The 25,426-nt window shown below is 40.4% G+C and overlaps 1 protein-coding gene across 1 annotated transcript in view; it reads left to right on the forward strand.

Moving 5' to 3' along the window:
- Positions 1-25,426, forward strand: part of LOC130232381 (collagen alpha-1(XXV) chain) — a 401,111-nt gene that overhangs the window by 202,850 nt on the left and 172,835 nt on the right. The window lies entirely within an intron of this gene.

Consider the following 25,426-nt stretch of genomic DNA (forward strand, 5'->3'; position numbering starts at 1 on the left):
ATTCAGTAGAACGACGTGACTGATCAGACACTCTAATTAATTCAGAATGTGGGCAGCGCCTACTTGTGTGTCCAGGTTCGCCGCATGAATAGCAGATATAGCGGCCATCACTGTCCTTCAAGGGCTGTCTGCTTGGACAACTCTGTTGAAGTCGCACTCCTGTGTTAGCATGCACCACCTGATAAAGTTCTTCTTGGCGGGCAGCAATCTTCTGTATGGCCTCATGGAGTTTCTCTAAAGTTAACTTGGATGAACCTTGTTCTGTGTCTGCATTGACTACTCTGACACGGGGGCTGGGTCTTTGGTTGTTCACAGTTTGTGTCTCCTCCTCCTCTGACCATGTGATCGCAGCTTGCATGACTTGAACAAAAGTCAAACTTGCTTCTTCCTTAATTCGTCTCTTCATTTCACGTCTCAGAAAGTCATCTCGAAGACCCAAAACAAGTTGTTCTTTTAACACACTCTCAGCATCTGGCACTCTGTTTGGCTCTCTACGCTTAACTTGGGTCAGTTTTTCTTGTAGGTCATATGCGTACGAGCGTATCGTCTCCCCCTGCATTTGCTTCCGTTCATAGAAATCTTTCAGTCTGGTTCCAATTGGCACTTTGTCCCCATAGGTGTCTTGGAGGACTTTAAAAATATCATCTGCAGACTTTTCACTGTCACCCACCATAAACCTCACTGTCGCTTTAGCTTCTCCTTTGAGGTGTTGTTTGACAAGCTCAACATGATCTTCTGCAGGCACTCTCATTACCTGAAAGGCTGATTTCATTGATGCGACCCATTCCTCAATGCTCAATTCACCTGCATTGGTTGAACGACCACTGAATTCTGGAAGCTTCCTTTCTCTGGGAATATAGATGGCAGCTGGGACTGATTGAGCTGTAGCTTGATGCTCAATAACCGTTTTCGCTAGTGACAGGGCTTCTCTTTGTTCAGTTCTGGCTTGTTGAAGTGCTCCTGTCTGTTCTTCAAACCTCCGTTTCATCTCTGCCATCTCCTTCCTTAGTTCTTCGAGCTCAGCCATGTCTCAGCTTGTAACCCTGGGACCGGTGACAGATAAAAAAAAATTATTGTAATAATAAATGCAATCTGATTCTATCCTGTTCGTGACGCCAAATGTAACGGGCTATAAGTCCCGCCCTGTAGGGGAGAATTATTGTGTGTGACCCTGGAAGACCTAGAAGTGAAAGGATCTCAGTCCCCACTTCCGGTGCTTTTAGTCTCAATGTGCACTATATTTGTGTATTTATTTGGCCCACACAGTTATGTTGAAAACTACAGGAATTAGAAAAGTGGGCTTCAGGTAAGTAAGTGTCAGTATGGTGGCCAACCCGAAGTACTTTAAGCGAGGTGAAAGAAGTAATTCACATTCCCACTCCCCTAAACCTAACAGTGTGGGTGAGACGCCCCTACTCCAAGGTAAGTAGAACAAATGAATGATGACCATAAAATCAATTAACTATTAATTTATTTGTTACTTTGTTAGGAATTTTCTAAATGGATAATGTATATTTAAATAAAGAATGCAATACAAAAAAACAGATGACAGATGTTCACACATGTAATGTTAAATCCCGGTTTAACTCACCAGACAATCTTCCTAAATTAATTAGTTTCAATACCAAAACACGCAAATTAATTTCACAAATCACTCTGAATGATCTAAACCTCTGTACTATATGAATGACTCTTTATGTTCAACTCAAATGATTCACTCTGAATGAGCTCTAATAGAACCTTTGACTCAGTTTAACTAAACCTTGAAATAACCTGACTCAGTTCAGATAAACTCTTTAAATCCCAAACGATTCACTCAATTGATTCACAAAAGTATCTTATGAACAACTCATGTGATTCAGTCCTCAAAGCAATACAACTCAGTTCAATGCAGTGTATATATGTATCAGTGAAACAGTAAAAGTTTTTGTGTGTGTGTGTGTGTAAGCAAAGAAGTTGGTACCAGCCCGAAGCAACGATGAATATGATGTGATGACTTGAGATGACTTGAGATGACTTGCGATGACTTGCGATGACTTGTGATGACTTGTGATGACTTGTGATGACTTCAATAAACAACTTAGGCAGGACTGCAAGAAGATGTCGTCGGGTTGGCAGGGTAATTATACTTTTTAGAAAACACTGGTGGTGTAAAAAGAAAAATGACGTAGCTTTTTCACATCAAGCACAGCCCAGGTCTTAAAAAGAAATGCTTCCCAGGGCAAAACTCAAGCAGAAACGCATGTCAGTCACTTCAAAAAAACATCAAAAATTGAAAAATCCAAAAATAAATCAGGAACGGTGTGTGACGTTCACATACAGTTCATACAAATGCCCTCGCCCACGAACGAGTGCACTTAACCAACGTGGGGAGAGAAAATAATGTCTTTGGCTACAAACTATGTTTTATCAGCAGCTCTGGAAGGCAACAGGACTCAAAAAAATGCACACAGTTCAGATGACACAAAACAATGGTGTTCAGAACAAAACTCACGGCTCAGAAACCCTCGTGATCTCAGCTCACACACCGTTCTCCATCCGGTAGCACTATCAGCCGAACATCCGCTATCCGCCGTCTTCAGCCTCTCACGGTAGTATTAGCGCTCTCCTGATGCAAAAATCTCTTTTCAAAAGTCTCTGTTTATCACTGCGCTTCAGAACATACTAAAAAAACTGAACAATTGCGTCTCACGTCTCTCTCGCGCTCTCTCATCTCCTTCTCATACACTTCTGTGTTGCCCGCGAACACACAGGAAAACCTGGTGCCCCGTCAAAATAAAAGTCCCATATAAAAAAAATACCCCGTCACACATATATACATATACACATACATATACACATACATATATATATATATATATATATATATATATATATATATATATATATATATATATATATATATATATATATATATACACACATACATGGTTTCCGGTTTTACTTTATTTCAGGACGCATTAATACCGGAGGCATTCATAAGTATTCCTAGAAAATCTAATAAAAGCTAGAGACATACTCGTTACATAAACGCACTAAATCGCACTTCAGCAGCGTTTATTTGACAGCGCACAAGAAGATCTGTGCACTCTTGAAGCGGCTTATATTTGAGGGGGAGGCAAGAAGTTTTGTGCAGGAGCAGGAAAAAAAATCAACGCGCAAGCAGAGATCCTCATGCTGTAGGCTATTATGTAAATGCGATCTCGACTTCTAATACTAAATAAAAGGCCTGCCGCCACAGCTGGAAAAAATCCTAGAGGAAACATATATATGCGCGGTTAACCGACATACCGCATGATTTCTTGCTTCATCACCGTGGTAACAGAAAATCCGTTACCGTCACAGCCCTACTGCACATTTTTATTAACTTAACAATAACTTATAACAATAACTCCTTATTTCTGCTGCCCAGTGTGAAGAGATATTTTTCAGCTCGAAACTGGATCAAAAATTCATCTAGAAGCTGTGTGTGAAATTGAAACTTTGGACACTCAACCTTTAGCAGTTGGTCAGTTAACAATATTGTTTTTTTCAGCTGTTTCTACCATTTGCTGATGATAAAAAATAAATAACTGAAGTGACCTTTAATTAGTATTTTGCACTTTAAAAAATATATTTTTGTTTATTCAATTAAGATATTTTTCAGGGTCTTAATATTTATTCTTTAATTCTTTTTATATATTCTTATGTAAAAGGTTCACATTTATGCAACCTATGCAATTGCAAATGCAATTTATGTTAATAAATTGGTCATTTTTTCCATACTTACTGTTGCTGACTTTGTTCTCAGTTTGATCTAGTCGTTCATACATTCCACTCAACGAAATAGGTAAAAGTAAAGTATTCATGATTTGTGCTAATTATTGTATCGAATTTGTATTGGTATCGGTTCGTAGTGGAGGCTGCAATATTGGTTTCATATCGGAAGTTAAAACATTGTATCGGGACATCCCTACTTTCAATGTTTTGGATTAGTTGTATAAAAGAGGAACAGTGCAGTTAGGAACAGTATGAATTAAGACCAGTCACCTGACAGGAAGCAGGATGCAGAGAGCAGCATTGCCAGCACAAGTGGGTTACTAACAGCTTTCAAACTTCTGGATTGTGGAGTTGCCTTTATCTGGACCTACCTTCACAGAATGCGCTTGCAAGCTTGTGTATTAAGACTCTTTTAGATTGTACTGTGTATATATATACACTGCTGAAGTATAATTTGGGACTTTTGCAACACACTTTGATTCTTGGTCTTTTTTAGGATACAGCAGATTGAACTGCATACATTTAACAGAATGAACGTTCTTGTTTTATTGTGTTGTTTTAAAGGCCAGTCAGCACTTGTAAATACACATTTCCTACCACACTAATCTTTATGTCATTCCTTAGGTAAGCAAAAATCTGATTCCATTGTAAACTTTGTATTCTGCCATTGAGGCTAAGTGGCACTGTAAGGCCTCACAATGAATTTAGCCAGAAATGCTGGAATAGCATTTTATTTTAAGAAAATAAATAAATCCAGAGGTACTGAAAGTATTGAGATGGAGTTTATAGTAAAACAGATTTATTGTAGATTTTATTGCTGGCCCTGTGTTGGCCTGGTGAGTGTTTCCTGGGGCAAAGTTAAGGCTGACCATGTAGGGACAGCTGTAGGAGGCCAATGATTTGCCAGTAAGCAAACTCTCAAAAGCCCTGTACTCAGACTAGCTATAAGTGGGCCCTTAAAGGACCAGTGGATGCCTATTTGCAGAGTAATCAACAGTAAAATTTCATCAGTATTACTTAGATCTGTTCTCTGCAGGTATCTTTGCATCCTACTAGTTGTAACCACTGCAGGATTACAACAGATAATTGTAAAGATTGTTACATGCCTCCCCTATCTAGGGTCAGGGAAACACGCAACAATTTAACTTAAAGGGGAAAAAACAAAAATGAACAACTTAAATTTAGCCAAATTATAAAATAAATTAGAGGCCAATTTTGATAATAGAAAATATAACAAAATAATAAAAAAAACTAAAGGGCAAGGCAGCCAGCAATCATCATCCTTCTTCTGTCCCAGCACTCAAACAACAACTCACACCAAATCCAATGTCAAAAAAAAGTAAATTTTTTAACAGATTAATAAATAATAAATGACCTATGGTACAAGAAAAATAGGTCAGGAGGGGATAATGCCAAAATTACAAACAAAAGATCTAACTGAATGAGGAAGCCACTTTCTAAACTCTCAAAGGAAAATTAAAAAGAAAAAACAAAGATCTTACCTTGCTCCCTCTCTATCAGAAACAGGAGAAAAATAAATGTATTTAAACAAAAAGTGATATCCACCTCTGTATAGCTCCAATAACTTGAAACAAAACCTACAAGATAAAGTATAAAAAAACAATGGGATTTTAAAGTGAAAATTTCACTATTGTTCACAAACAAGATTTTTTTTTTATATACTACAACTAGTATCCCAAGAACAAAAGCTAGTCTGGGGCAGGAGAAACAAATGAGAGCAGCCTTCACCAACCAGTGTTTGGCACCATCTCCCTTTGTTCCTACCGCCGCATGCCCCAACCACTTAATTGCTAACAGGTGAGACAAGGTAGAATGAGAGAGAGAGAGAGAGAGAGAGAGAGAGAAAAAACAAAAGCAACAACAACCCAAACCCCCCCCCCCCCCCCCCACAGGGTGGCAGTGTACCACATTTGAGACCACTTTTTAAATGCACACATACATTTTTCTTTTACAACCTTTAAATGCAACACCCCCTTCACCAAATTTACAACCAGCGGCTTGTAAATACTTAAAGTTTTTTTTTTTTTACACCCCAGAGTCAAAGGCCCTGGAAAGAGCATCCGCCAGGACATTTTCAGAGCCCTTCTTGTGCTGGATTTCAAGATTATATTCTTTAAGCATCAATGACCAACGCATTAGCCGTTGATTGAAATTGTACATGCGAGAAAGAAAGACAAGAGGATTGTGATCAGTGTACACAATAACAGGGACACAAGTGCCTCCAACATACACTTCAAAATGTTTGAGGGCCAACAGAAGTGCTAGAGCTTCCTTCTCAATGGTACTATATTTTTGTTGAGTCTTAGAGAACTTCTTTGAGAAGACACTGCATGCTCTGTTCCAGCACTGTCATCTTGTAACAAGACTGCACCTGCTCCTACAGCACTTGCATCAACTTGCAGCTTGAATGGATTAGCAAAATTAGGTGCAGACAGGACTGGGGCATGACAAAGAAGATCTTTAGCAGCAAGGAAAGCTTTTTCACATTCAGAAGTCCAAACAAATTTTCTGGTTGTGCTAAGTAGATCAGTCAGAGGCACTACTACAGTTGCAAAATTTTGGCAAAAACCTCTGTAGTACCCAGCCATTCCAAGGAACCGGCGCAACTGCCGTTTAGTAGATGGAGTAGGAAAGTAAATTATAGCTTCCACTTTAGCCATAACAGGTTTCACAGACCCTTGGCCCACTTGCTTTCCAAGGTATGTTACAACTGCTTTAGCAAATTCACATTTGGCTAAATTGAGAGTCAATTGGGCATGCTTCAATTTCTGAAACACAGTTTTTAGGGTGTGAAGGTGATCTGTCCAGTCACTTGAATAAATTACAATGTCATCCAGGTAAATTTCACAATTAGGCACATCTGAAAGGACTTTGTGCATGAGGCGCTGAAAAGTTGCTGGTGCATTTCGCATTCCAAAGGCCATACAGTTGTACTCTAGGAAATTGTCAAAATGGCACATCTGGCACAAACCATGTTGACGAAGGTAGTTCACTTCAGACCTCATAACCTCACGTTTGGTAGGGTTTACTCCGTATGGATGCTGTTTGATTGGGGCAGAGGTACCTACATCAATGTCATGAAACAACACATTAGTTCTTCCAGGAACATCAGCAAACAGTGTTGGATAACATTGCAACAAATTTTTAATGCCCACATGTTGGCTCTCAGTCAAGTAAGACAAGTGTGACTCCAGGTTGGCTAATATAGTTGAATTATTTAACTGAAATCCAGGTGTTTGAGGCTCAGCTAAAATCAAATCGGTGTCACCACTTATATCTTCAGCAGCAGGAAGACAAACAGGTACAGCTGTAACACAATGTTGGTTTGATGATGCTGCCATTAGAGAGGACTCGGGTTGATCACGTCTAACATAGGGTTTTAACATGTTGATGTGGCAGACCCTTTTCTTCCGCCTACGATCAGGTGTTTTTAAGACATAGTCTGTGTCACTGGGTTTTTGTTCAATCACATAAGGTCCTGAAAACTTGGCTTGAAGCGGCGAACCAGGAACAGGAAGCAGTACAAGAACAGAGTCATTTGGTTGAAAACTTCGCTGTACGGTTCTCTTATCAAAGTGAGCTTTCATTTTAGATTGTGCAGAGGAGAGGTGAGATCTTGCCAGTTCACAAGCTTTATGCAGCCTCTCACGGAACAAGCTGACATAGTCCAACACAGAAACAGGGACAGTAACTTTACTGATTAACTGTTCTTTCAACATCTTCAAGGGACCTCGGACAGTATGAGCAAACATAAGCTCAGCAGGACTAAATCCTAGAGATTCTTGAACAGACTCGTACTGCAAACATGAGTAGGGGTAAACCATCAACGCAGTCTTTTCCAGACTCTAAGCAGAAGGCACGGAGCATAGACTTCAAGGTTTGGTGAAAACGTTCTATTGCTCCCTGTGACTATGGGTGATATGCAGTAGACATGGTATGGGTGATTCTAAGTTCCTTTAGCATTTGCTCAAAAACATTTGAAGTAAAGTTTGAGCCTTGATCAGTTTGTATTACTCTAGGCAATCCAAAAGTGGTACAAAACTTAATTAGCTCTTTTAACACAGTCTGTGCTTTTAGTGTGCGCAATGGCACAGCTTCTGGGTAACGGGTTGCAGTGCACATTATCGTCAAGATATACTGGTGCCCGTGTTTCGACTTGGGAAAGGGAACCTACACAATCAATTTGCAGTCTTTCAAATGGCTCTCCAATGACAGAAATTGGATGAAGGTGGGCTTTTGGAATGTTAGGATTTGGTTTTCCAGCACACTGGCAAACATCACATGAGCGGCAAAAATCAGAAACTGCAGACTTTACTCCTGGCCAATAAAAATGTTTTGTGATTCGATTAAATGTTTTTGTGACACCAAGGTGTCCTGAAAGAACATTTTCATGTGCCAATTTCAATACTTGGGAACGATAATTGGCGGGAAGTACAACTTGGTATACTGTCCGCCAATCATCTTCCTTCGAAGACTTTGGTTTCCATTTTCGCATTAGAATCCCATGTTCCCAAAAGTATCCAATTTCTCCTACAAGATCACGGTCATCAACTGCAGCACTTACGCAGTTGGTGAGCGTTGGATCCATCTTTTGTGCAGCACCCAAATGTTCCCTACTCACAATTGAAGGATTTTTTTCTGTTAGCTGAGAGACAAAATCAGTCTTGTCAGTATTAACAGATAATTTACATTCTACCGGATTAGCTGGCAGAGTCAGGAAAGAATCAGAAAGATCCACAACATCAGAAAACTTTCTCGACTGGGAACGTGTAACCACACAAGCAGGGAAAACCTGTGGAAAAGTCACAGAAAGATCAGTAGATTCAGGTGAATTTGGTTTATTTACAACAACTAGACTGGGAAAAACATTGCCACCCGCAAGGTCATTTCCCAGGATGAGACTGATATTGTCTACTGGCAACTTTTTACACACACCCAACCTCACCAAGCCTGAAACTAGACCCGATTTCAGGTTAACCGTGTGTAAAGGAACACTGACACAGCCCATCTCGATACCACGTACAAGAACATTTTCGCCTGTATATGTACTATCAGAGAATGGCAAAACATCCTCTAATATGAATGACTGAGTCGATCCAGTATCTCGGAGTACCCGTACTTGCTGAAATACAGAAGTACCCGGAATTGATACATGGGCTGTTAATATAAAAGGACTAAACGATGATGTGTCCATAGGGTATAACTCAGAAACCGGCTGTGCCAGTGCAACACTCCTAGGTTTTGCAGTCTTATTCTTCCAAGCCACACAATCAGAAATTATATGATGTGGATCAAGACAGTAAAAGCAAAACCTTTTTTTTCTGTGGCCTTAGACACAGGTCTTCCCCCAGTGCCTGGTTTACTGAGATTAGGTCGAAAGGTCTCTTTTACAGCAGAACCTGCAGCGAAAGATGTTTTCGTTTGACGTGCAGCAGAAAAAACGTTTCGATGTGTAAGCGCAAATTCATCAGCCATTACTGCGGCATCGGACAGCTTCAACACTTTTTGCTCATTTAAATGAATAACTACATTTTCTGGAAGGCAATTCTTAAAATCTTCAAGTAAGATTCTCGCAAATCTTCCACAGTAGTTACTTTACAAGAAAAAGTCCACTTTTCAAAAAGCGCTTTCTTTTCTCTTGCAAATTCAACGTAAGTTTGTTTGGCCTGTTTTGAACATGCCCTAAACTTTTGTCTATAAGCCTCAGGCACAAACTCATATGCCCTTAAGACTGTGGCTTTTACAATGTCATAGTCCAATGACTCCTCTACCGGTAAGGCGGCACAAACCTCCTGTGCTTTCCCAACGAGGTTACTCTGCAAGAGTAGTGCCCACATGTCCTTTTGCCAGTTTAATTTTGCTGCAACACGCTCAAAAGAAATGAAATACGAGTCCACCTCAGCTTCTCTAAATGATGGTACCAATTTAACATACTTGCCAATATCAAATTCAGATTTAGAATCATTCGCCGGAGATGATAGTGTTCGAGAACGAGGTAGCGGAACTGGTGCAGTGGTTAAAGCCTTCATCTCAAGATCAAGTTTGCGCATCTTAATATCTCGATCTGCTTCAATTTCAAGTGCTCTTAACCGAAGCAACTGAGTTTCGTGTTCTTGTTTTTTAAGTGCCAGATCAAGTTCTTTTAGTTTCACAGCAATGTGTGGGTCTATGTCTGGTACATTTAATGCAGCATCATCTGAATCTAAGTTAACAGATTCAGCTTCAGAACTATGCTCAGCATTTTCCTGCTCCTCTTGTTCTACAAAAATTCCCTCCTCAATCAATTTAGCATATATCTCCCCTTTAACTACTTCTTTGCGTGCAGCTCTTGAAACAGTTAAATTATAAAAGTCTGCAATCACAAACAGATCTTTCTTTCGACAACGATCAAAGCCAAAGTTCAAAACAGCCAAACAAGCTTACTATAAAAGAATTCAACAGTTGCTTTATAAATAAGGCACAAAAATGCAACACGTGTTCAAAAACAAAAATCTTTGAAATTGCTTAATGCAGCGGACGAGCCCCCAATTGTTACGTGCCTCCCCTATCTAGGGTCAGGGAAACACGCAACAATTTAACTTAAAGGGGAAAAAACAAAAATTAACAACTTAAATTTAGCCAAATTATAAATAAATTAGAGGCCAATTTTGATAATAGAAAATATAACAAAATAATAAAAAAAACTAAAGGGCAAGGCAGCCAGCAATCATCATCCTTCTCCTGTCCCAGCACTCAAACAACAACTCACACGAAATCCAATGTCAAAAAAAGTACATTTATTAACAGATTAATAAATAATAAATGACCTATGGTACAAGAAAAATAGGTCAGGAGGGGATAATGCCAAAATTACAAACAAAAGATCTAACTGAATGAGGAAGCCACTTTCTAAACTCTCAAAGGAAAATTAAAAAGAAAAAAACAAAGATCTTACCTTGCTCCCTCTCTATCAGAAACAGGAGAAAAATAAATGTATTTAAACAAAAAGTGATATCCACCTCTGTATAGCTCCAATAACTTGAAACAAAACCAACAAGATAAAGTATAAAAAACAATGGGATTTTAAAGTGAAAATTTCACTATTGTTCACAAACAAGATTTTTTTTTTATATACTACAACTAGTATCCCAAGCACAAAAGCTAGTCTGGGGCAGGAGAAACAAATGAGAGCAGCCTTCACCAACCAGTGTTTGGCACCATCTCCCTTTGTTCCTACCGCCGCATGCCCCAACCACTTAATTGCTAACAGGTGAGACAAGGTAGAATGAGAGAGAGAGAGAGGAGAGGAGAGAGAGAGAGAGGAGAGAGAGAGAGAGAGAGAGAGAGAGAGAGAGAGAGAGAGAGAGAGAAAACAAAAGCAACAACAAACCCCCCCACAGGGTGGCAGTGTACCACATTTGAGACCACTTTTTAAATGCACACATACATTTTTTCTTTTACAACCTTTAAATGCAACAGGATGAATTAAACTAGCAGTTAATGTTTGATGAATGGTAAATTATTATATTAATGACCCACTGTAAAAAAAAATTCTTTCATCTTTAAAAAAGTAAGTCTTTTAGCTGCATTAAAATATAAGTTTACTTCACTTAAAAAGCAAAGCTGTCTTAACTCAGATTAAGGTTGAGAGGACTTGCCAATACAACTGTAATGGATGTGGACTAAGTTTAGTTAACTTAAATAAGTTGTTGTAATTATGAAATTGATAGGATTTTATAATGAAGTGCAATGGACTTGGTTTAGTGAACTTAAATATTGAACCACACTATGGCCAATTTTGTTTGTTCAATTGACTTATACGACATGTAAACCAGAGCATCCAGAGGAAAGCCATGCAAACACAGGGGGAACATGCAAACTCCACACAGAAATGTCAACTGGCCCAGCCAGGACTTGAACCAGTGAATTTCTTGCAGCGAGGCCACTAAGCCATCATGACCCACCAAGGACCATGTTAATTTTATGGACCATGGTTTATTTAATATTAAAAACAGGTTTTTGAAGTTTGATACAAACATACAAAATTTTAAAAATTACAAATTTCACGAAAGAAGCAGGTATCTGAGAAAAACCTCAGACAAACACACAGCATAATATTACAATAAGAAAATGGAGGTCAGGGTTGCCAGATACACTTAAATATTTTCAGTCCTATTTCAGTGCCTAAATGCCTAAAATGCCCTAGTTTTTGTCAATTATTTAACATAAAATGCATGTTCAAAACATCCAAACTGATCCAAAACTCCCCCAAATTTTGTCAACCAACTAAAGCCATTTTTTACCAGCACAATGTAATTCTAAGCCTGCAGAAAAATTTTCATTATCTGACGCCATTCAAAAGCAACAAATATAAATTTAAGTAAAAGTATTACAATAAATAAAAATAAATTGCAAAGTAAAGTAGGCATTAATACCTTTTCAAGTTTTCCCCCAAATTTTATGTTACAATTACTTTTCTGCTTGGGTTAGTTATATTTCTTTTTAAATGTTTTTATTTGATTAGAATGGTGCAGCTTTTGCATGTTTTTTTACATTATTACATAAAATGTATTTTTCAGATCAAATGTCTATTCTATGTTTTTAAGTGTTTATTACAAAACAAACATGGAATAACTCATCACAATACAGCCCAAAAATAAAGGTTTATTAGATTTAAAATGTAATAAGTAGGCCTAAAACATAAAAGGAAGAGGGAACACAAGGCACAAATTGTGAGTCGTCATCATCTCACTGAGCAAGAGTAGACAATTTGCACTAGAACGGTCAGTGTTAGAACTGTGCGCGAGCAGTTTTTTGCATGAAAAGAGAAAATTAGTGCACGAGCAAAGAGATTTGCACACTTGTATTACATAAATGAGAAAATTGGTGCACAAGCAAGGAGATTTGCACGATTGTATTACATAAATGTGCTCTCGCCTTGTAATACTGAGATCACAATGATAAAACGCCATACCTAAAATGCCTTGGTTTTGTTAAATATTTAATATAAAATGCATGTTTAAAACATCCAACTGATCCCAAACCCGTCCACATATTTTTTTTTGCTAAAGCCATTTTTTTATTAGCATGATCAAATTCTAAGCCTGCAGAAACATGTTTATCATCTGATGCCATTCAAAAGCAAACAAATATATATTTAAGTAAAATTATTACAATAAATAAAAAAGTAAACACACACACACACACACACATATGTAAAGGCATACAAATAAAAATATTTGTACTATTTAAAACTCAGATGTTTGAAAAAAGTTAACTAATATATATATATATATATATATATATATATATATATATATATATATATATATATATATATATATATATATATATATATGAGTTCAGCTGACTCTTTTTTTAAGTATAATAACTTCAGCCAAGTAAAACTTTGATAAATTAGTTATGTCAACACATTCAATACGTATTAGTTAACATAACTCAAAATATTAAGCAGTCATAAATAATTGGTGCAATAATTTTTTTCACTGCAGGATTTCCACCTGGGGTTTGCTTTAGGAGACTCGGGAGGGCAAGTATTCACTAAGTCCCCAACATTATCAAGCATTTGTTAAACACCTAAATCAGGGGTCTCAAACTCAATTTACCTGGGGGCTGCTGGAGGCAGAGCCTGGGTGAGGCTGGGCCGCATCAGATTTTCCACAAGAAATTAATTATGTTATTAATTATTAATTTCAAATTTGTTTATTTTTTTATCTTATTTTGTTTTTAAAAAATAAACAGATTTGAGAAGATTGGAATTTTTAACACAAAATAAGACAAAAAAAAACAATTAAAAATTAATAAGAAAATAAATAAATCAATCAGTAGTAAATAAATACTACTACTACTACTAATAATAATACATTTCTGATTTTCAGATTTACTGTTATCCGCTGTGCTGTTGTTACAGAAAAAGAAGCAACACTGTATTGTTGTCGTTTGTGTTGACTACTTTTACATCATATAGAAATATATGTAATGCTTATTGTGTGAGGCAATGCAAATGCAATGCAAGTAGCGCGATGCAAATGACCCACAAATAACGGTGTGACCCTATGATTGGTCCGGGTTACCGGGGACTCTTATTTCCAACTGACAGGTGTCGATATGTGACTGCAAATAACTACATTAGGCGGCACTGAGTTCCTTACTTTTCTTTTATCCCGTCGTGTACACATAATTTTGAATTTAATTTGTCAGAGAGAGAGAAAGAGACCTCACATTAACTCTCTAAGTGCCATTTCAGTTCACTTCCAAGCAAAAAATTGTAATTAAATCACTCACTCTGTCTAATCGTCAAGAAGATCACACAATAGCTCTTCTGTCATGTTCTGTGGCTAACTTGACTCGTGTTGCTCCTGTCACACACTATCCTGATGCAGGGACACAGTTCCAGCTTCTAGTTTAGCTTCAGCTTCTGTTCTAGTTTGATCAGGCTCATTATCAGTTTTACTCCTGGTTTTAAAGAAATTAAAAATAAGCTTGATTGCCTCTTTGCAATTTTGAAAATACAGATATTATTTAGGTAGGCCACTATGCCAATATTTATTTTCACTGCTCATTGCGCGCGGAACAATAACCACCAACCAATGAGAGTGATTTGTAAGAATAGGAAAGATGATTGACTGATTCACAGCGCACAAGTTAATGCCGAATCAATTAAAATAAATATGGGAAAGCAAAACATGAATATCTGACATTTCTTAGTACAGGATCCGGCTGTTAGGGAAGCAGACGGACAAGTTAGGTGAGTATATTATGAAAGATGTTTATTACAGCAGCGGAGCACATAAGGATAACAAAGGGGATGTGACTGTAGTATGGATGAGCTGATGTTCCTTCTTCGGAGCAGGATGGATGACAGACACTGAGGAGAGACCGAATGCACACACCAGAAGGCTTGCGGGGAAGACAGACTGAAGACACACTCAATACAGACAGGACACCCGGAACACTGGACAGACTGGAACGAGACAGAGATCAAGTAAGTTCAAGCGATTAGATAAATGTGATAGTGACTACCAGGAGGTACTCGCTATGAGTCCGCTTCGTAGGAACGAGACCGGACACTGACTGAAGTGAGGTGTGTGCTTATATAGTGAATGGAAGTGATTGGGTGCAGCTGTGCGTGGTTAATACTCAGGTGACAGTGATCGTTGCGTGATGCTGGTGGAAGAGCCTGGCCAATCCGTGACATTACCCCCCTCCCCAGGGCCCGCTCCTGAGGGCCTAGACCGCCGACGCCGTGGTGGTCTACCTCGTCCACGAGGTGCTGGGAACTCGGGGTGATTGGAGTGGAACTCCTCCATAAGTGCGGGATCTAATATGTCGGATCTGGGGACCCAAGACCTCTCTTCTGGACCATATCCCTCCCAGTCTACGAGGTATTCCAGATGACCACCACGACGTCGGGACCGTAGAATGTCCTTGACTTTGTATATAGACCCTTCTTCTGACATCAGTGGAAGAGGGGGTTCCTCTTCATGGCCAGGCTCTGTGGAGGGAATCAGAGGGTCGTGAAAGGGTTTAAGGAGTGATACGTGGAATGTGGGGTGGATTCTATATTGTGGTGGTAGCTGTAACTTATAGGTGACTGGGTTGACCTGTTCCAGGATGGTGAAGGGACCAACAAATCTGGGACTAAGTTTTCGGGAGGGCAGTCGCAAGCGGATGTCTCTGGTGGAGAGCCAAACTTTCTGCCCCGGAGCATAGGCAGGTCCAGGAATCCTCTTCTTGTCTGACACCTCCTTGGCTCGGCGAACTGCCCTCTGAAGATGGTGATGAGCATCGTCCCAGACCCTCTCGCTCTCCCGGAACCAGTAATCCACTGCGGGGACGTCAGAAGGTTCGCCATCCCAGGGAAAGAGTGGAGGTTGGAAGCCCAGAATACACTGGAATGGCGTAAGTCCGGTGGTAGGTTGCCGCAGGGAATTCTGGGCGTATTCCGCTCAGCCCAGAAACTGGCTCCAGGAGTTCTGATGACCGTGACAGAAGGTTCTGAGGAACCGCCCCACTTCTTGAATTTTCCTCTCAGTCTGGCCGTTGGTCTGTGGGTGATAGCCAGACGAGAGGCTGACGGTCACACCTAGGAGTCTAAAAAAGGCTTTCCATAGTCTGGAGATGAATTGGGGTCCTCGGTCCGAGACTATGTCTTCAGGTAGCCCAAAACATCGAAAGACATGGTTAAATAGGTTCTCAGCGGTTTCTAGGGCTGTGGGTAGACCCTTCAGAGGAATCAGACGACAGAATTTGGAAAATCGATCTACAATGACTAATATGCAAGTATTACCTTCAGACGATGGGAGGTCTGTCATGAAGTCAACTCCTAGGTGTGACCAGGGGCGGTTTGGGATGGGCAAGGGATGGAGTTTTCCTGCAGGTAGATGACGAGGACTCTTTGACATGGCACATTCTCTACAGCCTTGGATGTATCTCCTCACATCCCTCGCCATGTTCGGCCACCAGAAGCGTTGGGATAGCAGCGAGAGGGTGTTGTTGGCCCCGGGATGCCCTGTGCCCAGAGAGGTATGACTGGAGTGAATAAGATCTACCCGTTGATTTTCAGGGATGAATCGTCGATTGGGGGGACAGCCCGGCGGAGTTCTGGATTCTGGGGTGGTGACAACTGTTGGAGCGGACCAGGTGATGGGACAGACAGTGATGTGATCTGGGAGGATGTTGGCCGGGGTCTCACTTATTTCCTGTTGGTCATGGATTCTGGAGAGTGCATCCGCCCGGATGTTTTTGGATCCTGGTCGATATGATATGGAGAACTGAAATCTGGAGAAGAATAAGGACCATCGGGCTTGACGAGGACAGAGTCTTTTTGCCTCTTTAAGGTACTGCAAGTTTTTGTGATCGGTGATCACCTGGAATGGGTGTTTAGCTCCCTCCAACCAGTGTCGCCACTCCTCCAGGGCGAGCTTAATGGCTAGAAGTTCACGGTTTCCGATGTCATAGTTCTTTTCCGCGGGGCTGAGCTTTCGGGAGAAGTAGGCGCATGGATGGAGTAGTGAGGGATTACCATGGAGCTGTGACAAGATGGCTCCTACTCCGGTGGTCGATGCATCCACCTCAACCACGAAAGGTAAGTCGGGATTGGGGTGAGTCAGGAGTGGAGCCTGCGTGAAGGACTTCTTGAGTTTTTGGAAGGCTGCGGCAGCTTCGGGTGACCAGGATAGCGTTTTGGGTTGATTTTTTAGGAGGTTGGTGAGCGGAGCGGTGATAAGACTGTAGTTGAGGATAAAACGTCGATAAAAATTGGCAAACCCTAGAATCGTTGGAGTTCTTTAATGGTTTTAGGTTCAGGCCAGGAGATGACGGAAGGTGACCTTCCCCTCGTCCATGCGAACCCCTTTTCGGGTCGATGATGTATCCGAGGAACTGAACAGATGGTAAGTGAAATGAGCACTTCTCAGCCTTGAGGTACAATTTATGGTTCCGTAGGGGTTTGTAGGACCTCCGCAACGTGGTGGCGATGTTCAGCCTCACTCCGGGAGTAAATCAGGATATCATCAATATATACAATGACGGAGACCATGGAGGAACTCCTAGAGGACTTCATGGATGAAATTCTGGAATACGGAGGGGCGTTGACCAGACCATAGGGCATGACCAGGTATTCGTAGTGCCCAGTAGGGGTCACAAACGCCGTCTTCCATTCGTCCCCCTCGCGTATTCGTACCAGGGTTGTATGCGCTGCGGAGGTCCAACTTGGTGAATATCCGGGCAGATCGGAGTTGTTCCAGGGCCCGCAGGGACGAGAGGAAGTGGGTACCTGAACTTGATGGTGCCTTGGTTCAGAACTCGGTAATCTATACAATGGCCGCAGCCCTCACATCCTTCTTGGCCACGAAGAAGAAGCTTGAGGGCAGCGGGTGACGTGGACTGGCGAATATACCCCTGACTCAGAGCCTCCTGAATGTACTCCTCCATGCCTTAGTTTCTGGAAGGGACAACGGGTAGATCCTACCTCTGGGCATAGGAGCATCAGGAAGCAGGTCAATGGCGCAGTCCCATGGCCGATGTGGAGGTAGCTGGGAAGCTCTCTTGGGGCAAAATACGTCCTCGTATGAGGAGTAGATCTTCGGGATCTGGATGGATTGTTTCTCAACTGGACTTTCGACAGACGTGATGTAGACATTTATGGGTCTCTGGATCTGCAAGGGTAGGTCAGGAAAACAGCTGGAGATGCATTCTTTACCCCATCTTTTGATTTCTCCGGTGCCCCAAGAGAGGATGGGATCATGCTTCACCAGCCACGGGCGCCCTAGGATGATGTCCATTGATGCTCCCTCCACAACCAGAAATTGAATTTCTTCCTTATGAAGTAACCCTACTCTGAGGGGTGACGGGTTCACATTTACGATGGATACGTGCTTGGGAATGGATATCGGTGGTTTATAGGTTGAATCTGGTAGACGTGCGTCGAGGCTGCGGTGTGGAGCTGGAGGCAGCGACAGAGGGCGTGCGAGATGAAATTTCCGGCTGACCCGGAGTCGATGAGGGCCGTGACTGAAATAGAGACAGAATGGGCAGTTAACTGAACATTGGTGGTGAGAGGGTGCATTTTTTCACCGACTTAACCTCAGGTTGGGCTCCAATCCGAACCGGTAAGTTGTTAGGAGAGATCGCTCATTCCATCCACTAGCAGCAGCCAGAGTCCGAAACCGGAGCGCATAGTCCTGGGTGGACATGGCTCCCTGCTTAAGATGATATAGTTGTTCTCCGGCCGGCTACTTCTCCATCTGTACGACCAAAGACCTCCTTGAAATATGTGGTAAAGTTATGAATGGAATTGGTTACCAGCCCAGCTTGCTGCCAGATGGTCTCAGCCCACCGGAGAGCCGACCCAGAGAGAAGGGAGATGATGAAGGCAATTTTGGACCGATCTGTGGGGTATAAATCTGGTTGCATTGTGAATATCAGAGAACATTGTAATAGAAAGCCATTGCACTCCTCCGCCCCGCCAGAGTAGGGCGCTGGTCGAGCCATGGGACTGGATGAGTGGGTGGACGGTGAAGAAGTGCTCGGTGCTGGTGGTGCTTCGGGAAGTGGAGTAGCTGGCATTAAAACTCTCTTCAGGGAGTCCACCAACTCCTGAATGGGATCGGGAGTGCTCATGCTGTATTGTTGTTTGGTCCGGTCTTCTGTTAGGGAAGCAGACGGACAAGTTAGTATATTATGAAAGATGTTTATTACAGCAGCGGAGCACATAAGGATAACAAAGGGGATGTGACTGTAGTATGGATGAGCTGATGTTCCTTCTTCGGAGCAGGATGGATGACAGACACTGAGGGAGACCGAATGCACACACCAGAAGGCTTGCGGGGAAGACAGACTGAAGACACACTCAATACAGACAGGACACCGGGAACACTGGACAGACTGGAACGAGACAGAGATCAAGTAAGTTCAAGCGATTAGATAAATGTGATAGTGACTACCAGGAGGTACTCGCTATGAGTCCGCTTCATGGGAACGAGACCGGACACTGACTGAAGTGAGGTGTGTGCTTATATAGTGAATGGAAGTGATTGGGTGCAGCTGTGCGTGGTTAATACTCAGGTGACGGTGATCGTTGCGTGATGCTGGTGGAAGAGCCTGGCCAATCCGTGACACCGGCAAACTCCAACTCAAATTAAGCACTGATTTATATACATTTATCTACGTGTAACGTCCCGCTGAGGCAAAAACTTCAAAAACTTTTTCGAAATTGTTGTGAATAAAGCGCGCTGGGACGAATGTCCTCGTATGCCTAATAGAAATGGGAGAAAACACTCACAACGCTGCTGTAAATTTCACAAATGTATCTCTCTGCCTTCGTCAAGTCCAGTTGATGTCCCGCCCCCAAGAGCCATATACCTCACTGGAATTGGTGGGTTCGTTCAGCTCCGCACACAACACTGTAAAGTACCATTCATATTAAATTTGCGGGCCGCACAAACATTAAACTTTCAAATTAAGGCAGGGGCCCACGGGGGCCCTACGTCTGCTGTAGCTGTTTTGGAATCTAGTACATGCTAAAGCCTACCCAGGATATAGTCATTTCTGAAGCTCGCAAAAATATTGTGCATTAACAATATAGAGCACAACAATAACAAAACAATTTCAGAAAAAAATCAGCACACAAAAATAAGTCCTGAAAGGGAACTAAAACATTTTTTGCACTAAATACCAGTGCAATATTTAGGATGATACCACTTTAGTTTGTTGCAGTTAGATTTAATCTTTGATTTTTGATTTTGCTTCTCTCATGTGTTCCAGGATCTAAACTAGAAGTGCATTATGTTTTCAAAGGATTCTTTACATTTCACAGTGGCTTTAATAAACAAGACCTAGATCCTGATTACTTTATGGGTAATGAGTTAAATGAATGAGCAAATTTGAAACAAATCAATTATTGTCAACCATTACAAGAACTATTACCATTACAATTTGATTGTGTCCTGCTCCTGGTAAAAAAAAGTTATTTTGAGTTATAACGAAAAGAGTTATTTTGTCCCACTCTAACCCTCAACCCTCAAAGTTTTTGCTGGCTTGTCATGGTTCCTAGTTTATATGCTTCCTAATCATGTTCCTATGATAAATAAATAACACAATAACACAAGCACAAAATTTAGAAAAAAGCAGGGGGCATTAGTGGTCTTTTAAGTCAAAGAATTACTAGTTTCATTAGTGTTTGCAGACCTCCCTGGCCACACAGCCTAATTACAGGTGACTCAGTAAATTACTTGCCTAGCACTGTGCTGACCCCTGAGGTCTTTTATATGACCAGTGCTGCAAAAACAATCCCCCTCTCCTTGACATTCAGAAAGACGTGTACATGCAGTTGACATTAAGGCTTTTTTTGTAAAAGTAATTACGATATGCTTTGGATATCCAAAACAGATGCCATTCCTAGCCCAGTTTTCCAGTGTGGTTTTGCTATCCTAGCCTAAACCCCCCTCAGTGGTATTTTCCAATATACACCAGCCGCTTATGGTCATTGACTCCGATTACTTACAGCCTTGTCCTCTATCAGGTTTTCATGCGGAAGCAGTTATCTTTTTAAGAGTGTCAACAGTTTAAAGTAGCTCAATAGGGGCCATTTAAGATTAATTTAAAGGAACTTCAAAAGACTCTTTTGTCCAGTGCTCTGTTTAAAACAGACAGTAACCAAATATTATATTGCTATACAAAATAAAGCAAACACCCTTTAATGTTTAGCAAGGTAACAAGATCTAAGTTTAGGCAGTAGATTCATAAATATGCAGAGGCACTTTTCTTTTGCAAACAAAACTTTGACTTATCTTGACAGAAGCTAACACACACACACACACACACACACACACACACACACATCACACACACACACACACAGTATTAATCTGGAGGCGTTACTTGCATTGCTTCTGTGTTGTGGAGAACTCAATCTGTCAAGTTGGGTTCCCACTTAGGTTCCCTGGTGGTCGGTTTGTCACTCTCGCGAGGCTTGGAACAGAGATCGGAGGTTCAAGTTCGAGGCAGCAAAACACTTGATTTCAGGTTTTGGTGTGCGAACTTAACTAAAATCTGAACAGAAGAAAAGAAAAGCTGTCCTGAGATAAATGGAACTGGGGCAGACCTGCAAGTTTTGGACGATGATCTGTTGATTTTTAATAAATGTTTGTCAGTGAGGATTTAGTCCTGTCCCTGTTAACTGTCTGCGTGTGTATTAGAGTTAACACTTTGTTCTGGAGTTTAATTGGATGTTGAGTAGGTTGTTGTGTTCCTCACACAATTATCACTCTTGCATGAATTTATCATCTTAACAGCAACAAAGCAGATCTGTAGTCTTAGTAGACTATGTGGTGACTTTATGCCCCCAGGAGTGCTACATTTCCTTAAGCGTATGATGAGATGATAAACTATGATGGGTTAGTTCGGATCATTAACTTTATTAGTACACGTAGTTATATATATATTTTTTTTCCAGGAGAGATTGGCATTTAGATACAAAAAGTTGCAACAAATCACATCATCACAGAAAAACAGACAGTGGTTAACAGTTGTTAGCACTGTCACATCACAGCAAGGTCGCTGGTTTGAAGCCTTAATTTCTGTGTGAAGTTTGCTTGCATCTTTTGATGACCCATAGCATATAAAATATAAAAAATTTCAGGAAACCTCTTTTGGCAGATTGTGAAGGGACACAGAAAGGAGTTAAACATATGAGGTACAAATAATTTCCCTGACACTTGCAGATTTGCAGTAACAAGTGTTCCATGTAATACCTCATTTCCATTTAAAAGTGGACATTTCCATCCTAGCTCATCTAGTTTTGTTTTTTAGAGACTGTAAATTCACAAGGGCAGCTGTGTTTGGGGGAAAGTCATTTTATGCACTTGTAGTTTTATACCTCTATGCTTTTCTCGCTTCTTCTTTTTGAAGCTCCTTCTAATAGCATCCCGGTCTCCACCGGAATCCAGAAATAAGGTCAGCTTAATTATGTGTAAAGCCAAGCATATCTGCTGAATTAGCAACTAAGGTAGCTTCACTCAAAAGCAGAGTGAGAAGTACAAGCCATAGCATGACAACAAACCAGATATCCATTTCTTTTATTGGCATGGTGATACAGCAATTAAAACAGCACTGGAACCCACACATAAGCACTTAAAACATATTCATGAGAATGGACTAGAAGGTTTTGTTTCTTTTGTGATTTCCAGATTTTTACAGTCAAAAATACTAATATAATGTTGCATTTGTTGCTGTATTATATGTAGGAGTTATTTGTTATATGTTTCTTGAGGATCTGTGATGTGGATTTTTATACAACCCAAAATCGGAAAAAAGTTGGGACAATATGGAAAACACAAATAAAAAAAGATTTAAGTGAATTCTAAATTTACTTTGACTTGTATTTCATTGCGGACAATACATTCATTTATTCATTTTCTTTCAGCTTAGTCCCTTATTTATCAGGGGTCGCCACAGCGGATTGAACTGCCAACTATTCAGGCATATGTTTTACGCAGCAAATGCCTTTCCAGCCACAACCCAGTACTGAGAAACACCCACACACTCTCGCATCCACACACACTCTAGCCATTTTAGTTCATCCAATTCACCTATAGCGCATGTCTTTGGACTGTAGTGGAAACCAGAGCACCCGGAGGAAACCCACGCGAACACAGAGAGAATATGCAATCTCCACTCAGAAATGCAAACTGACCCAGCCGGGACTCGAACCACAAACCTTCTTGCTGTGAGGTGACAGTGCTAACCACTGAGCCACCCACAGACAATACAACTGCACATTATTTAATGGTTCCTAATGATTTTTTATAATTTTTAAAAACACATTTTCTAGTTTTGGTTCTTGCAACACATTAAAAAAAAGTTGGAACAGTAAAACATGTTCCACTTTGTAATGTTGCCATTATTTTCACAACACTTAAAAGTAATTTAGGTACTTAAGACACCAAGTGATGTGAAGTGTTTCAGGTGTAATTTTGTTTTTGTTTTTTTTCCTGCAAACAAGTCTTAAGGTGGGCAACAGTACTGGGTCTTTGTTGTTGCATTTTGTCACCACACATTCTCTACTGCAGGCAGGCCAGTCAAGTACCTGTAGTCTCTTCTTCCACAGCCAGGACTTTGCAATGTGTGCAGAATGTGGTTTTGCATTGTCTTGTTGAAATATAAGTGGACATCCTGGCAATTGAAGGAAGCACATTTTGCTCCAAAATTTCTATGTACTTTTTAGCATTAATGGTGCCATCACATAAGTGCATGTTACCTTTTTCAAGGGCACTAACACAACCCCATACCATGACAGACCATGGCTTTTTGACTTGTTGCCGGTAACAATCTGGATGGTCTTTTTTTTTTTTTTTTTTGGTCCAGAACACACAGCGTCCATTTCACCCCCCAAAAACTGAAATACTGATTCATCTGACCACAGTACATGTTTCCACTGTGTTTCCACTCCATACCAGATGCCTCTGTGCCCAGAGAAGTTTATGGCTCTTCTCAACACCGTAAACATTGGGCTTCCTTTTGGCACAGTCAGTTTTTACTGGCATTTGTGGATGTAACTGCATATTGTGGTATTTGGCAATGGTTTGCCAAATTAGTCATGAGCCTATGTGGTGATATTACTTAAGGATGAATGATGATTTTTGATGCAGTGCCGCCTAAGGGATCAGAGATCACGATAGTTTAGCTTAGGCTTGCGATCTTGTCATTTACACACTAAAATTGCTCCATATTCCTTGAATCTTTTAATTATGTTTTTTACTGTTGAAGGTGAAATATCCAAATGTATTCAGATCTTTCTTTGAGAAACATTGTTTTTAAACAATAATTGGCATAAGAATAATCTCAATAATATTCTCACAAATTTGTTGGGAAACTGTCGATCCTCTGCCCATCTTTGCTCCTAAAGGACTAGATTGTTCTTAGGTGCTGCTTTTGTACCAAATCATAATTACAATCACCTGTTGACATCACCAGTTTCAAATCACGTAATTTTTTAACCAATTTACCTGATTACTAGCCCTTAATTTCTTCTGTCCCGACTGCAGAGAGGAGGAGATTGCATGCTTTCAGACAGAGGAATGTGTAATAATATTATGATGACAATGATTTGATAAAAAGATACAGGATTGATTGTCAATCATTTTCCTTTTGTGCAACACTTTAATTGAAAAGGGTGTTCCTAAGACTCCTTTATAATCATGACATCACACATTATGAATATGAATGAGATTTTCTGCATGCTTATAATGACTTTCATAATTGTTGCTTAGTTATTCATTTTTTAAAGTTTAGATTACGTTTTTTTGATATGTGCTTGTTTAGACCAATACATCATAACATGTCTTTTATCATGACAACTTGACGTTAGCTATACTTGAAATTGCATTTCTGAAAATGTCACTGTTAAACCATTGCACACTTCTAATCACTTTAGCATCGCTTTCGAATTACTGCTTCCCACAACAACAACCACCACCCCCCCAAACCAGTTTCTTTTAGACACAAATCTGTGCTCTCTGTCCTCTACACACGTCTCCTCTATTCTTCCATCATCTCTTCCCTCACACATACAATTCTCACTTTCTGCTCTACTTGATCATTCTGCCTTGATTACAACTGTCCTCTGTCCAGCAGGCCAATGCACACGACTCCCTCTAGCCCCTGGCACCACTCAAAGAGAGCATGGCACAAATCAAAAACCCTGGCTGACCCTAGATATACATATATATATACACACACACACACATATATATATAAGGTACATATATAAGGTACATATATAAGTGTACTGCAATTTATTAAAGTTCATGATAGTTAATACTACAGTGTGCTGTTGCATTCATTAACAAAGTTGTAAATACTGCAATATATACACTATAATACAATTTACTATAGTATGGTTCAAAAACATAATCTTATTTAACTAAAAAAAATAATTACAACTTATTTCATGTGGGTTAAATCGTATCTTTAGAACCATATAAGATCATTGAAAGTAGCTCCTACATAACTCATAACCGTTTCTTGTATAAAAAACAAACTACAGATCCACCTAGCACAGTCCTTAGCTTAGCTAACAGTATTGAACATATAGATAATTATTAATAATAATAACTTACTGTAACGAGGGGTCTGAGACAGTATT

This window comes from Danio aesculapii, chromosome 7 (assembly GCF_903798145.1).
Source record: "Danio aesculapii chromosome 7, fDanAes4.1, whole genome shotgun sequence".
Lineage (NCBI taxonomy): Eukaryota > Metazoa > Chordata > Actinopteri > Cypriniformes > Danionidae > Danio > Danio aesculapii.